Below are 16,313 nucleotides of genomic sequence, written 5' to 3' on the forward strand. Positions count from 1 at the left end.
AGAACATCTCCTATTAGTTTCCCTCATACATATATCCTTATATATATATAATATAATTATATTATATATTATTATAGAATAAATTTATATGATATATATATGATAAATACTAATAATATACATATATTTTACAGTTTATAAAGCCAACATATACGTATAACATATACCTATCTCTATTTTTATCTTCTGTATACACACGCACATTAATAAAATATATGTAAAATAATCTTATTTTATTTTTATATATTTGTATACAAAAAATGTCTAATGTCCCTTTCTTCCGCCTCACATAATAAATACACATATTCTTTTACCACCACAATATCTTATTAAATATATATAAAAATAAAAATTTTATAAAATATAATGTTTTTTATATCGTTGTCGCTGGTACTTTGTCTTTCTTCTCCTCCAAGTTTTCCTTCGACGTCTCCAAAGGCTCGATATACTGCCTTTGCTCCAGTTTTCTTTAGTCTAGAGGAAGGAGATGAAAAGTTTTTGGTATTTTTGCGAGGTTGTCCGCGTTTTTGCAGGTTCTTTGTCCTTTCTTTCTCTCCAGTTTTTTCTTCGACGTCTCGAAAGGTTCTTGGGACTGCCTTTCCCTTCAGTTCTCTTTATTCTAAGGAGGAAAGGGAAAACTTTTGCGGACTCTGAGGAAAACTATATAGGGTTATTTTCCCGAGGACGCCGGCGTTCTCACTGAAAACGTTGTCGATTCTTCTCTCCAATTTTTCCTTCGGCGTCTCGAAAGGCTCTTGGTTCTTGATATCCAATCATGTTCTTGTTCGCCAATTTAAATTTTTGCTTTCGTTCGACATTCGTGGATCCTGACAAGTTCTACCTCCTCAACGATTCAAGACTGGAGAAACTTTTTCAGAGACAATAGGTCAGATTCTATATGACAAAAGATTTTTTTTTTTTAGCAAAATAAATATATAAAATGTCATCACAAAATTAAAATCATTATGTATACGATAGATCCTGCATTATTAACACATGATACACACACACACACACACACTCACACATACACACACAACATATATATATTATATATATAATATCATATACATATATATGTATATATGTATATGGTATATATATAAATGATTATGTATATATTATATGTATATATATATGTATATATGTATATATACTATATTAGTATATATATGTATTATATATATGTATATATATATGTTATATGTATATATATATGTATAATACTTATATATATATAAATATATATATTATATATATATAACATGTAATATGCACTTGGATCTGATTTCTGTCTTCGCAACCACCTACCTTCCACAACCTTCTCAAATGGCCTCACATACAATTTATATATATATATATTTATATATATAAATATATATATCTATGTAAACTTACACACAACACGCACACACACACACACCACAAACACACACAAAAACACACAACACACCACACACACACACACACACAACGGTCACAAACACACCCAGACGCACACACACACACACACACACACACACACACACACACACACACACACACACTCACACCACACATATATATATATACTTTATATATATATAAGTATATATATATATATCTATATCTATATATGTAATGTAGGTTTCCTGGACGGCGTTTATTTTCAGGAAATGCCGTGATATACCTCCTGGATAATTCTAAGTTTAATCGTAGCTCTCGTAAAACCCTGTTGCTAACAATAAATCTATACTCAACGAACTCCATTTCCACTCATAATGCTGTAATAGGAGGCAACAATTTGTACCCCTAGTTGGTGATTTTCCCCAGGTTTATTTCTATGGGAAAACGTAAAGGCCGACATCATTTCCCAAAAGCCTACGCCCTCATATAGCGTCTCTAAAACATTGCAATGATATCATTTCTCCCTATATACCCAATACTCATTCTTTAAAATTCTAGGGATGAGTTCACTGAATCTTAAAGGTCACTAAGCCTAAATGGTTTTCTAGTATCGTTGGATGCTGTTAGGTTATTTCCATATGTGCCAGTGATTAAGACTATCAACATATCCTTAAATATGTTTAAGAACACGCGGGATCTTCCCCCCTTTACTACAGATACATTGACGACATTTTTTGTTTTTGTACGAAATCAGAAGCCCTTCTCGAGAAAGTAAGACTCCAGGGAAGAATCAGGGACTAAGCTGAACGATTGAAATGGATTAAGGATGGCTAACTCCCTTTTCTTGATGTTCCTAGTTGATTCTTCAATCTATTATATAAAATTTTATATTATATATAAAAATTAATATATATATATGTATTTATATATATATTTGTATATATATGTATATGTGTAATATATGTATAGATTATTATATATATATATAATTTATATATAAATATTTATATATATATATAATATATATTTATATTACTGGAAACCTGATCCCTTGTTTCTAATATATATATGTGTATTATTATATATATCTTTGTTTAATATATGTATATATATATATATATATATGATATATATAATATATATATATATTGATACGATTTATATGTGTATGTGTGCTGTGGGTTTCCATGAGAAGTGGAAGCAGAATTTTCTTGTCTGTATAGGGGGAGTTCATTGGCTCGTTATACAGTGTGCAAGACATATACGAAGAACAGGGCCGAGAAATACCTGAGTCCCACACGCATTCCACGCCAGGAATATTTACATGGGAAGTACTACACAAGCAATAATCTTAGTTTTGCATGTTATCAAGACTCTGTTCCATCTATATTCTATGCAGTATATCCTGGCTTGTTTAAGCTTTTATCATCTGTCTCTATCTCTAACTCTCTACTGTATGTACTTTGGTATAATTTACAATCTACATAAAATTCATACATATATAGTGTATATATATACCACACACACACACACATATATAAATATTATATTTATATATATATATATTTATATATATATCAACTTGTATGTATTAATATGTATAAATATTTTGTATATAATATTATATTATATATATATATATATTTGTAATATATATGTTTGTATATTTATATATGTATACATATATATATATATTATATGTATATATATATATGTGTATATACATATTTATATTATATACATATATATATAGTATATATTATATATGTGTGCTGTGGTTTCCCGTGTGGGTCTCTGTGTTGTGTGTTCGTGTGTGTTTTGCTGTGTTGATATCTGTTTATGTATATATATTTTATGTATATTATTATAATATATGTATATATATATGTATATATTATATGTTTGCATATATGTCTGTATATATGTATGTATATATAAACATATATTTATATGTTATGTTATATATATATTTTTATATAGTATATATAGTGAATATATATATGTATATATATACATAATAGATATGTAACATATATATCCATATATATGATATATTATATATTATATTATATATATATATATTTTTATTATATGTATATTATATCATGTGTAGTAATTAGTGAGTATATCCTATATAGAATGATTTTATTCTCGTGATGACATTTGTATATATTCATTTTCACACCCTTAAGTGTTTGTCATATCAAAATCTGAGATTTTGTTTCTGATAGAAGATTCTCCAGGTTATGAATCGGTGGAGGACGTAGAATTTGTCAGGAGAAAAATGTCGATAACGCCAGGATGAATTTAAAATTGGACCGGAACCAAAACAGGAGGGGGAAAGCCGTCCCAAGAGCCTTTCCAGACATAGAAGGAAAAAAACCTGGAGACAACAGCGACAATACACAGCGAAACAATGCGGACGACTTCCGGAAAATAAGTTCTTAGTTCTCTGAGGAGTCCGCCCCACGAATTTTCTCTCCGCAAGCAGACATAAACTGGACTGGAAAGATAGGCAGTCGAGGAGCCTTTCGAGACGTCGAAAAGAAAAAACTGGAGACAGAAACCCAATTAATACCAGTAAGACCATGGATGACCCAGTGGAAAAGTTCCTATATTTCTTTCAGAGTTCCCAAAATATTTCCAGTTCCTCCGTTAGACTATACCCTTTTTTTAAACCTCGAAGGAGAGTGGGTCACACAAAGTGGGGAGGAAGCTGACCTGCTTGATACTTGAAAAGAATCTTGTTTTGTCCAGTCTTTTCATCATATTTTCTAGTATTTGTAGGGAACTGTAATTTTTGGCTTGGGTGAAGAAATTTTTTGCTCCTTTTTGACACTCGATGCATTTCTATAAGAAAAAATGGGTCGAGCTCGAGTAGGAAACAATTTCAGGTTCTGCAGACAAGGTCGAAGTGATTTTCAAGTTCCAGAAAACTGAAAAATACAGACACTAGAAATATCCCTTTAAATTCAGGTGTGCGAGGAGGAGGAAAATAGATACAAACTTAGGTAACACGTTTTTAGAAAAATCTGAGTGCGAGAGGGACTTAGGGAGTTCTGGTGTGTCCGGACCTTAAAAACCAGGAAGCGGTGCATTAGCGCCAGAAATAAATTAAAGGCATTAGGCTTCATTTGTAGGACGGTAGACGAATAGATATGTAGCAGAGGTAATTATTAAACTCTATCTCGCGATAGTTAGACCCATCCTTGACTCTGCGGTTACAGTTTTGGTCTTCGTCCTACAGAATGGCCATAAATTTCACTAGAAATCAGTACAGAAAAGGAATGACAAATGATTACAAGGACTCGGAAATTTGCCTTACGAAGAGCGGCTTAGGCACCTAAACTTACCACTCTTCCCCTGGAAAAGACCGCAGAGTGCGGGGGTGATCTAATAGATGTGTTTCAATGTGGATCAAATGCTATAACAAGAATGACGCAAACAAGGTCATCATAATAAAAACACCAGGGGAGGACTCGCAGTAATGTGTATAAACTGGCAAATTTAGATTTAAGAAGAAAAAATAGGCAAGAATTGTTTACTAATAGGGTGGTCGGTGAATGGAATAACACTAAGTAAACATGTAGTAGCGCTGAAACTAATTTCAGGTGTTGTAAAAAACGATTAGATAGGCTTTATGGATGGGGAAGAAGGTGGTGATGGATACGGAGATGCCTAGGTAGGCCTTCTGGTCTTTTGCTAGTCTCGTTATTCCTTATGTTCTTATGTTATAAGGTTTTGGTTCTCTGTGGTCCTAAAATCGCTTTACATCATACTTTATGTCAGGGTTCCTGGGAGCACCATGGGACCTAACTTTTTCTTATGTGTTAGGTCCTTCTGAGTGATGGGCCGATATCTTAAAAAAAAAGAGAATTTTTTTTGTTCCTTTTTGACACTCGATGCATCCTCTTTAAGAAGAAATTGAGGTGAGCTCGAGAAGAAAAAACAATCTTCAGGCTTCTGCAGACAAGGTCGAAGTGGACTTTTCAAGTTCCAGAAAACTAAAAAATCACACTCTAGAAAAGTCTCTTTAAATTCAGCAGCGAGGAGGGAAAAAGGTATTGGCTCTCTGTGGTCCTAAAATCGCTTTACACATCATATGTCAGGGTTCCCTGGGAGCACCATGGGACCCTCAACTTTTTCTTATGTGTTAGGTTCCTTCTGAGTGGGGGCCTTTACTTGAAAAAAAAAGAGTAAAAAATGAGCTAAATAGTTCCGGAAGATGAACAAAGATCGTATGAATTACATAAACAAATAAAACTAGATCTCGAAAGGACAGAGAATAAATTATTTCCATTTTTGATCATCATTTTAGACAAATGATTTGGATGATGGAGAACATAAACACGGGGAAGGCTCGGAACCCTAAACACTCTAACGTTTCGTTAGCGTAGAAACTTCATTCAGAGAGTGTTACATAGAACTGCAATTGAAGTTTATGTACTAAACTTGATTACCTTTTCGGACACTTGGGAAAAGGTCGTTTTTCTGGCGTGTTCTAGAATTAAAATACTAGCGTGTTTGAGTGATGCAAAGTGATGCAAACAAAGTCATTCGTAATAATACAACAGGGCAGGACTCGCAGTAAATAGGTATAAACTGGACAAATTTAGATTTAAGAAGTAAATAGGTAAGAATTGGTTTACTAATAGGGTGGTCGACGAAAGGAATAAACTTTGTAACCATGTAGTAAGCGCTGAAACTATCAGTTGTTTTAAGAAACGATTAGAAGGCTTTATGGTTGGGGATGACAGGTGGTGATGGTTACGGAGCTTGCCTAGTGTAGGCCTTATGGTCTTTTGCAGTCTCCTTTATTCTTATGTTCTTATGATTAAAAGGTTTTGGCTCTCTGTGGTCAAAAAATCGCTTTACTTCATATATTATGTCAGGGTTCCTGGGAGCACCATGGAACCTTCAACTTTTTCTCTATGTGTTAGGTCCCTTCTGAGTGTGGCCCTTTACTTAAAAAAAAAAAAAAAAAATGAGCAAATACCTTAGGTGATGAACAAGATCTTTTTTTTTTTTTTGTATGGATTTTACATGAAGAAAAATTAAAAATAGATAGAAAAGCCAGGAATAAATCTATTTCCATTTTTGATAATTTATTTTGAGACAAATGATTTGGATGATTGTAGTAAACATATAAGAAAAGGGAAGGCTCGGAACCCTAAACACTCATAACGTTTCGTTCGCTTGAAAACGTCCTTAGAGAGTGTAACGTAGAACTACAATTGAAGGTTTATGTACTAAACCTAATTACCTTTTCGGACACTTGGGAAAGGTCGATTTTCTGGCGTGTTCTAGAATTAAAATCCTAGTTTGTTTAGATAAGCTAAATTGATAAACCCTCCTCGATTGTTCGATGAATTATTAGTTGAAATATATGCTGAATCTGACATTTCTTCTAGTGTATTTATCAAAACCTTTAGGTAGCACTTTAGCTCCTCTCCAGTTTTGGTATATGATCGAGTTTTTCGCATGAACTACTAAAGGAATTAGATATCCTATGGGCTTTTACGTCGTTTTGATGTTCATAATTCTTTTTTTCTAATCCCCTTGATGAATCGCCAAAAATATTTATATATTTCTTTCCCAGATTTTCTTTCAATTTACTCTATATCTTCTTTACTACATTCTCAGTCAAAAACACAAAAAAACACTTTTACCTCCTCCTTCGCTACCGGTTTGCCCTGCCATGCACTTATTTACATACCAATATCGTATATAGATATATATATTATGATATATCTATATATTATATATATATATATATTGATACAGATATTGGTTATTTTGGCAAAATAGCATGCAGTTGATTCTTTTGGGTCTTTATGGGGAGCCCTGCGGACTATAGCCACATATCATTTTGTCTATGATAGAGGATATCTTCTGTTCATAGACCAATGTGGACACATTTTTATATACGTAGTATAAAAGTGTAATCATTTCTCTTATGACAGAGTTTTCCAGGCTTCCATTATAGACAAAATGACGTGTGGTTCTTGTCCGTAGGGGGCGCCCCATAATAGACCCTAAAGTATCAACTGCATGCTACTTGCCACAATACCAAGTATCTGGATGTATATATATATAGATATATATTATATATATATATATATATATAACTATATATAGATTTATATATATATACAGTGTATGGTATTGTAAAGATGGTGCATGGTAGGGAAAACGGTAGCAAGGAGGTGGTCAATGGTTTTTTTGGTGTTTATGTTTGGATATAATATATATATATATATATATATATATATATATATATATATATATATATATATATTAAAATATATACATATAGATAATATATGGTTAGATATAGATATATAAATAGATATATTATATATATATATATTTAAATATATATATAATATATAATAAATATATATAATATATATATATATATTATATATATATATATATTATAATATATATATATAGATACATATATGTTTATATATATATATAAAATACTATATATATAAGATATATATCTATAATATATATATATAATATATATATATATTTTAAATATATATATTATATATAATATATATATATATTATATATATACATAGACATTGCTCACACACACACACACACATATAGACACACCACACACACGCATGCCACACACACACACACACACACACACACTCACACACACACAAACAGGCAACATACACACCACACAAGGGCACACACACACACACACACACACACACACATACACACACACACACACCACACCACACCACACACACACACACACACACACACACACATCACATACACACAAACACACACACCTACACAACAAACACACACACATACGCACACACCGCGCACACACACACACGCATACCACACACACACACACACAAACACACCCACACACGCCCACACAAACAAACTCACACACAAATATGTATTTATATATTATTATATATATTATATAATATATATTTTATGAATTTTATGTTATATATTTATTTAAATATATGTGTATATGTATATGAATACATAACATGTATATATATATATATCATCTATATATATATATATATTTATGTATATTGTACATATATACATTGTAGATTGTTCTGAATTTATGTAAATTATAAGTATACACAAGTACATACAGAGAGGGCTACAGATAGAAATTAGGACTGAGGATGAAAGCTGTTAAATAAGTCAGGAAATATTGCACAGAATGTAGATCGGAAACAGAATTATTGATAAATATGCAAAACTAAGAATCATTGGTCGTGTAGGAATTCCAATGTAAATGTTCCTTCGTGGAATGTGTGGCGGACTCAGGTATTTCGCGAGCCCTGTCTTCATGTGCTGCCCACTGGATAAAACGAGCCAATGAACTCCTCCTTACAGACCAGACAATTCTGGATCACTCTTCACTAAATGGAAAACCAACGCTGCCTCAATCCATTGGACCAACTGAATTTATTAAACGTGTTCCAATGACAGCTGTTTTTATTAATCTACATATAATATCAACACACATACACACATATCTATAATAATTATATTAACATTTTATGCCTGTATATATATATATATATATATATATATTATATTATATATATATATTTATAATATATATATATGTATATATTATATATATTATAGTATATATATATATATTATATATATATATATATATATATATATACTTATATATTATATATTAGGACTGGCCCAGGTGTATAGGGGTGGTTTTTCATATAATTAATTTCATTGGTCTCACCCATGCAAATTGTGAGGCTAGCTATAAAAACAAATTGTTGCCAAAATTTGTTGATCTGTTGAACGACTTTTAGTAGTGCCACAAAGCCTACAATGTTTTAAGGTCTCTTCACATTTTTCCACACCACCCTTGAGGTAACTGAAAAAGGCATTTTTTTTTTACGTGGTATCCACAGGTGGCTTATTCCACAGTGTTTTGCAATGAACTGAGTTGTTGTTTATCATTATTTATTCATGCTTTTCTTCCATGCATGTTGTGTTGGTATTTGGAAATTCATCTCTGTGATCTTCAAGAACCTGTAGAAGGTACTGAAGCTGGATCTTCATTTTTGGTAAGATGATTATTGTAGCTCTCAATTCAAGGCTATAGCTCTCTCTGCATTGTCATTGGTGACCGTCATAGTTAGTATATTCTTTTGCAGCCTTGAGAATCCACTTCGTTCATTCCTTCAGACGGTTCTACTTCTACGAAAGAGGAATCTAAGGACAACCTTTGTAAAGAAAAGTCTACTGAATTCAGTCAACGAAGTCAGCTCAAGTTTAGTTCTGAGATGCTCACTATTTTCCCATTGTGTACCGTTTTTCTGGATTCTGTGTCGCCAGGCTTCTGCAATTGCCGACGCCATCTTTCTCTTCAAGGCTAGAGAGATACCTTCATCCATGAAAGCTAGGGACACCAATTCTTTCACTTAGAACACATAAGGTGACGACCAAGCGCTCTGCTGGCCACAGAAAGGCAAGTTCCTTATCTTCACATATTGAAGGACTTTGCAAGTACTCTAAAACCTTGCTGAGGGTGCAGTAGATGCAGCTTGAAGAAGTAAACCAGTTTTGGAAACGTAGTTACTGCACGGCAAATTATGCAAATCGCTCCACTGATGACTGCTCCTTCTAGGTCAGTTTAATTTGTAGCTTGAAGAGCACAATTTTAATTGAATAGCTCACCTTTCGCCATCCAACGTGCTCGATGCACGGTTCCCAGGCTGCTTGAATGCTGATGCCTGTTGTGTCACCTCCTAAATATTCCACAGATAGTTGTAAAAGTTCTTTGTAATCTGCACTTGGATTAATGACATTTCAACTGTTCACTGGAGGAAAAAAATGAGCACAGCTTTTATCGAGGGAAGGGACTTGCATCTATGTGCTTCAAATGATGATATGTATATTTGATACTGATGAATCACAATGGCAAAAGCCGCAAGCTGTGAGTTGATATCTTCCAGGAATTTCGGAAACGTTAGAATAATGGAATTTCTGGTCCAGATGAAGCACCCAAAACCCTTCTGAATATATATCAGACACTATTATTTCGTTTATATGATGCCTGCAAGCACAAGCAAAAAGAAGGCTTCTGTTTTAGTTTTGTTTCGATTGCCACACATGCACCTTTCTTACGACCCACTGTTACTAGCAGTAGTGTCAAAAAACACATGGCCTTAACGCTGACTTTAATAGTCCAATCTTCAAGACATTTCCAACAAAACTGCTGCTGCTATTTGATCACCTGTACCTGGACATTAGTTTTGATATTCCAAAAAGTTTAGAATGCCCCCATTTTATCTATACTTATACTTCTTCTTACGGCTAACATATGTGTTAAAATTTATGTTAGTTGTGGCACCTTAAATACAGTTATATTTTGCTGCAAAATTCGCACAGATTATTGTTTCAACAAGCCTCATAATATCTGGGTGGGGAGAAAAAGTTTTTCAAAAATATAGTTTTTTGTGGGCCAGTCTATATATATATTATATATATATATATATATATATCCTTATAATATATTATATATATATAAATATTATATATACACAGATATTGATATTGTAATGAAGTGCATGGTAGGCAAAACGGTAGCAAAGACGAAGGTCAATGCTTTTTTTGGTGTTTGACTGGGAAATGTAGTAAAGAAGTTGTAGAGGAAATTGAAGGGAAAATCTGGGAGAAGTATATATATGTATTTTCGCGCGTCATCAAGGGGAGTAGAAAAAAGAATTTGGAACATAAAAACGACGTAAAAGCATCAGAGGATATCTGATTCTTTTGTAGTTCATGCGGGAAAATTCGATTCATTTACCAAACTGGAGAGGAGCTGAAGTTCTACATACAAGGTTTTCGACAAATTCACTTAGAAGAATTGTATAATCAGTATTTATTTCAACTTATAAGTCATCAGAACAATCGAGGAGGGTTTATCATTTTAGCTAAAAACAGCTAGTATTTTAAATTATAGGACCACGCCAGAAAAACTACCTTTACCAAGTGTCCGAAAAGGTAATCAGGTTTAATAGATAAACTTCAATTGGAGTTCTACGTACAACCTCTCTGATGAAGTTCTACGCGAAACGAAAGGTTAGAGTGGTTAGGGTTCCGAGCATTCCCTTGTTTTATGGTCCTCCATCATCCAATGAATTTGTCTAAAATTCTTATCAAAAATGGGAAATAATTTCTTCCTTTGTTTTTCTATATCTATTTCATTTGTTTATGATAATTCATACGATCTTGTTCAATCTCCTGAAACTATTTGCTCATTTCTTTACTTTTTTTTTTAAAGTAAAGGCCCACACTCAGAAGGGACCTTAAGACATAAGAAAAAAGTTGTGGGTCCCATGGTTGCTCCCAGGAACCCTGACATATTATATGATGTAAAGCGATTTTAGGACCAGAGAGAGCCAAAACCTTTTCCTCCTCGTAGCTGAATTTAAAGAGACTTTCTAGTATCTGATTTTTCAATTTTCTGGAACTTATGAAAAGTCCACTTCGACCTTGTCTGCAGAAAAGCCTGAAGATTGTTTTCCTTCTCGAGCTCACCCATTTTTTCTTAAAGAAGGATTGCATCGAGTGGTCAAAAACGGGAGCAAAGAATTTTCTTCACCAAGGCAAAATTACAGTTCACCAAAAATACTTAGAGAATGTTATAAAAACGACTGAAAAAACATAAGATTCTTTGAAGTTTTCAAGTGGTTGCAGCTTCCTTCCCCACTTGGTTTGAGCCACTCCTTCGGAGGCTTAAAAGGGTATAGTTTCTGGAGGAACTGGAGAAAAATATTGGGAAACGTTCTTGAAAGAAATAATAGGAAGTTTTCCCTGGGTCATCAGTGTTCCTTGCTGGTATTTTTCCTTTCTTTCTCTGCCAGTTTCTTCTTTGGAAGTCTTCGAAAGGCTGTTCGTCTGTCTTCCCTCCAGTTCTCTCTAGTCTGGTGAGGAGAGAAAACGCTTGTGGCGGACTTTCTATGTCTCGAAATGGCTCCTGGTCGGCTATCCCTGGCCCAGTATTTGGTTCTCGCCAATTTAAATTGGTGCTTGCGTCGACGACATTTTTCCCCCTCCCTGAACAAATTCTTCGTCATCACCGATTCAAAAACCTGGAGAATTCTTGTATCAAAAACAAATCTCCAGATTGTTGATATGACAAACAATTTAGATTGTGGAAAATAAATTATATACAAATGTCATCACAAGAATACAAATCATTATATATTACGATGTACTTCACGCAATACTACTACATGATATATAATATCTATGATATATATATATATATATATATATATATATATATATATATTGTGTGTGTGTGTGTGTATATATATATGATATATATATATATAATAATATATACATACCACAGTATATATATATAAATAATTTATTTTTTTATATATATACATATATACCATATCATATATCTAATTTTATATATATATATATATATGGTTCATTATCCATATATATATATACATATATTATATAATTGTACATACATATATTATAATATATTTATAGTATAGACCATTATATATATATATATATACGTCATATATATATATATACTATATATATATTTAATATATTCATATAAACATACATATAAACACACACGCACATATACACACACACACGCACATACACACACACACACACACACACACACACACACACACACACCCACACATTACACACACACACAACACCACATTATATATATATGATATATAATATTATATTGATGTGTAATGTATATATATGAATATGTGTGTTATATATATGTATATATATTAAAAATATATACATATATATACAGTATGTATTCATATAGTATATATATATATATATATATATATGAATATGTATGTATCATATACATATATAGTATATATAATATATGTCTATATATATATATAATATATATATATGTGTGTGTGTGTATATATATTGTAAATATATATACAACGTATATATATGTCCCTATGTATATATGTATGTATGCTTTTATATAATATATATATATATATATATGTATTTATGTAAATATACTATATGTATATATATGTGTGTGTGTGTGTGTTTGTGTGTGTTATGTGTGTTGTGTGCGTGTGTGTGTAGTTTGTGTGTATATACACTATATATGTATGGAATATTATGTAGATTGTAATCTATACACAGTACATACAAGAGAGGGTTAGAGAATAGAGACAGAGGATTAAAGGCTTAAAAATAGCCAGGAAATGCTTGCATAGAATATAGGATGGTACAGACGTATTGATAACATGGAAACTAAGATTTATTGCTTGTGGTAGTAATTTCAATGTAAATGTTCCTGCGTGGAATGCGTGTGGGACTTTAGTATTTCGCGGCCCTCTTCTTCAGGTGCTGCACACTGTAATAACGAGCCAATGAACTCCCCCTTACAGACCAGACAATTCTGCTTCCTCTTCTACATGGAAACCACGCTGCCTCAATCCATTTGGACCAACCGAATTTAAAGAACGGGTTCCAATGACTAGCTGTTTTTATTAAATTATAGCATATATACCAACACACATACACACATATCTATAATAATATTATATACCTTTATATGCGTGTGTGTGTATTTATATATATATATTATATTTGTATATATTATACATGTATATATATTAATATGTAAATATATATAATATAGACATTATTTATATACATACATAACATATACCAAGGCTTTTTCCCCCTTAACAAGGGGAGGTAGCCAAAAAGGAAAAGGACATAAAAATCATTTTTCCACCCCTTACTATCCCTGAATACCAACTCCACACCCCTACCATCCTCTCTCTTATATTTTGCACCTACTGGATTACGGGTCATCCCTGCACCTTGTCCCACTGCCCCGGGTCAGAAGCAGTGTCCCAAGACACAGCACAGTCCACAGCAAGGCCGCTTCAGTTTAAATCGAAACGGACCCCCCTTCTCCGGTCCCCTCATCTGCATAAAAGGAGAAGAAGGGGAGAAATCCCTTCGGGCTGCGTCAACTTTTGCTCACACATACTACCTCACCCCCCATCCCTCCAGCCCATTCCATCCTCATGCAATCACAGAAACATCATCCCATCATACGACCATTCTTCATTCACCCATGTCTTCTGTCCTCTCTCCGTCCCTCCTCTGAACACACGGACATCCCTCTCTTCCCCAAAGCCCCCCTTCACCCCATCCATCTACCTCATCCTAGGACGTCCCCTCATGTTCACTCCCTCCACATCTTGCCTTCCATACCTCTATTACTAGTCTTTCTTCACTCATTATTTCCATGAATCCAAACCATTCCTAATACTCTTTCATCAACCCTATCTCCCAGCTTCCTTTTCCAACCCCTGTTCTCCTCCTCACACTCCTCCATTTCTCACCCTATCTAGCCTAGTAACCCCCATCATACTTCTCAGATACTCTCCTCATCTGAAAAACAACCATTCAAACTCCTTCTCTCTTCTTCTCTTATGTTCCATGTTTCTGCCCCCCATAACAATGCTTGTTGGGCACAATCACCACTCCTTCATCAAAGTCTCCTCTTAGTCATCCTATTCCCAAATGTCTATTCCTCATTACACTTTTTTAATCCACCAAGGCAATTACTCGCATCACTCAAGCTACATTCAACCTCCACCTTCTCTCCACCATTTCCTGCCAACATTTGCCAACGCCTAGTATCTAAAAAACTATCCACTTTCCTCCAGTCGCTCTCCCTTAAGGGACACTTCCAGTCCTAGATGCCACTTTCACCCCTTGTACATCTCATCACCTTACTTTTACCCACATTTATATTTAGCATTCTCTTCTATTCACATACTCTCACAAACTCTGCCACCAACTTCCTCAATCCTTCCTCCGATCCTGCCCACAAACGCAGTGTCGTCCGCAAACAACAGCTGGCTCACCTCCCACTTTTCTCCATTTTCTTTAACCATCTCCAATCCCTTGACCCACTAACCCTTGCATTTTACCTCTCGCACCACCCCATCCATGTATAAGTTGAACATCCCAGGGTGACATAACGCATCCTTGACGAAGTCCCACACCTTTACCTCAAACCACTCACTTTCTCCATTTCCAATCCTGACAGACAAGCTCTACTACTCTTCATAAAAACTCTTGGACAGCTCCCAGAAGCTTTCCTCCTATCCCGTATATCTGTCATAACCTCCCACAGTGCCCTTTCCGGTCTACCCTATCATAAGCCTTTTTCCAGATCCAGAAAAGCCCAAAAAACATCCTTCCCCTTTCCTATAGCTTTCTCACATATCTGTTCTTAAACACAAAGATCTGATCTACACTAACCTCTATCTGTCCTAAAATCCACACTGTTCCTCACCAACTTACTCCTTCTGTTCCTCTACTAATCCTCTCAAGATCCTCCCATAAGCCTTCCCAACTAACAACTTAACAAGCTTAATCCCTCTGAAACTACTACATTCACACCTTGTCCCCCCTTTTACCCTTATAAAAGTTGCGGAACATATATACAGGCACATCCTCCAGTCCCTCCGGCACTCTACCCTCTCTCCAGCAAACATTAAATAACCTCACCAGGCAGTCCACCATCACTGTACCATCCCCTTTTTCAGACATTCTGCATGGCATCCACTCCATACCAGGTGCCTTACCTGCTTTCATCGCGCATCATCTTTACAACTGCTCTTCAACCTTCATCCTTCCTTATTTCTTCCTCCTCCATTCTCCTCACTCATACACAGCTCTCATTTTCTTCGCATTTGCCACTCGCAGCTATGTTTACCCTTCCCTATCCTCCCTTCCACATTTAGACAAACTCCCTAAAATACTCTAGCCCATCTTCCCCTTACTGCCTTCTGTTCCATTATCATCTCTCCAAT

The sequence above is a fragment of the Oratosquilla oratoria genome, unplaced genomic scaffold (assembly GCF_046742065.1).
Source record: "Oratosquilla oratoria isolate Oo_2021 unplaced genomic scaffold, ASM4674206v1 SCAFFOLD158, whole genome shotgun sequence".
NCBI lineage: Eukaryota > Metazoa > Arthropoda > Malacostraca > Stomatopoda > Squillidae > Oratosquilla > Oratosquilla oratoria.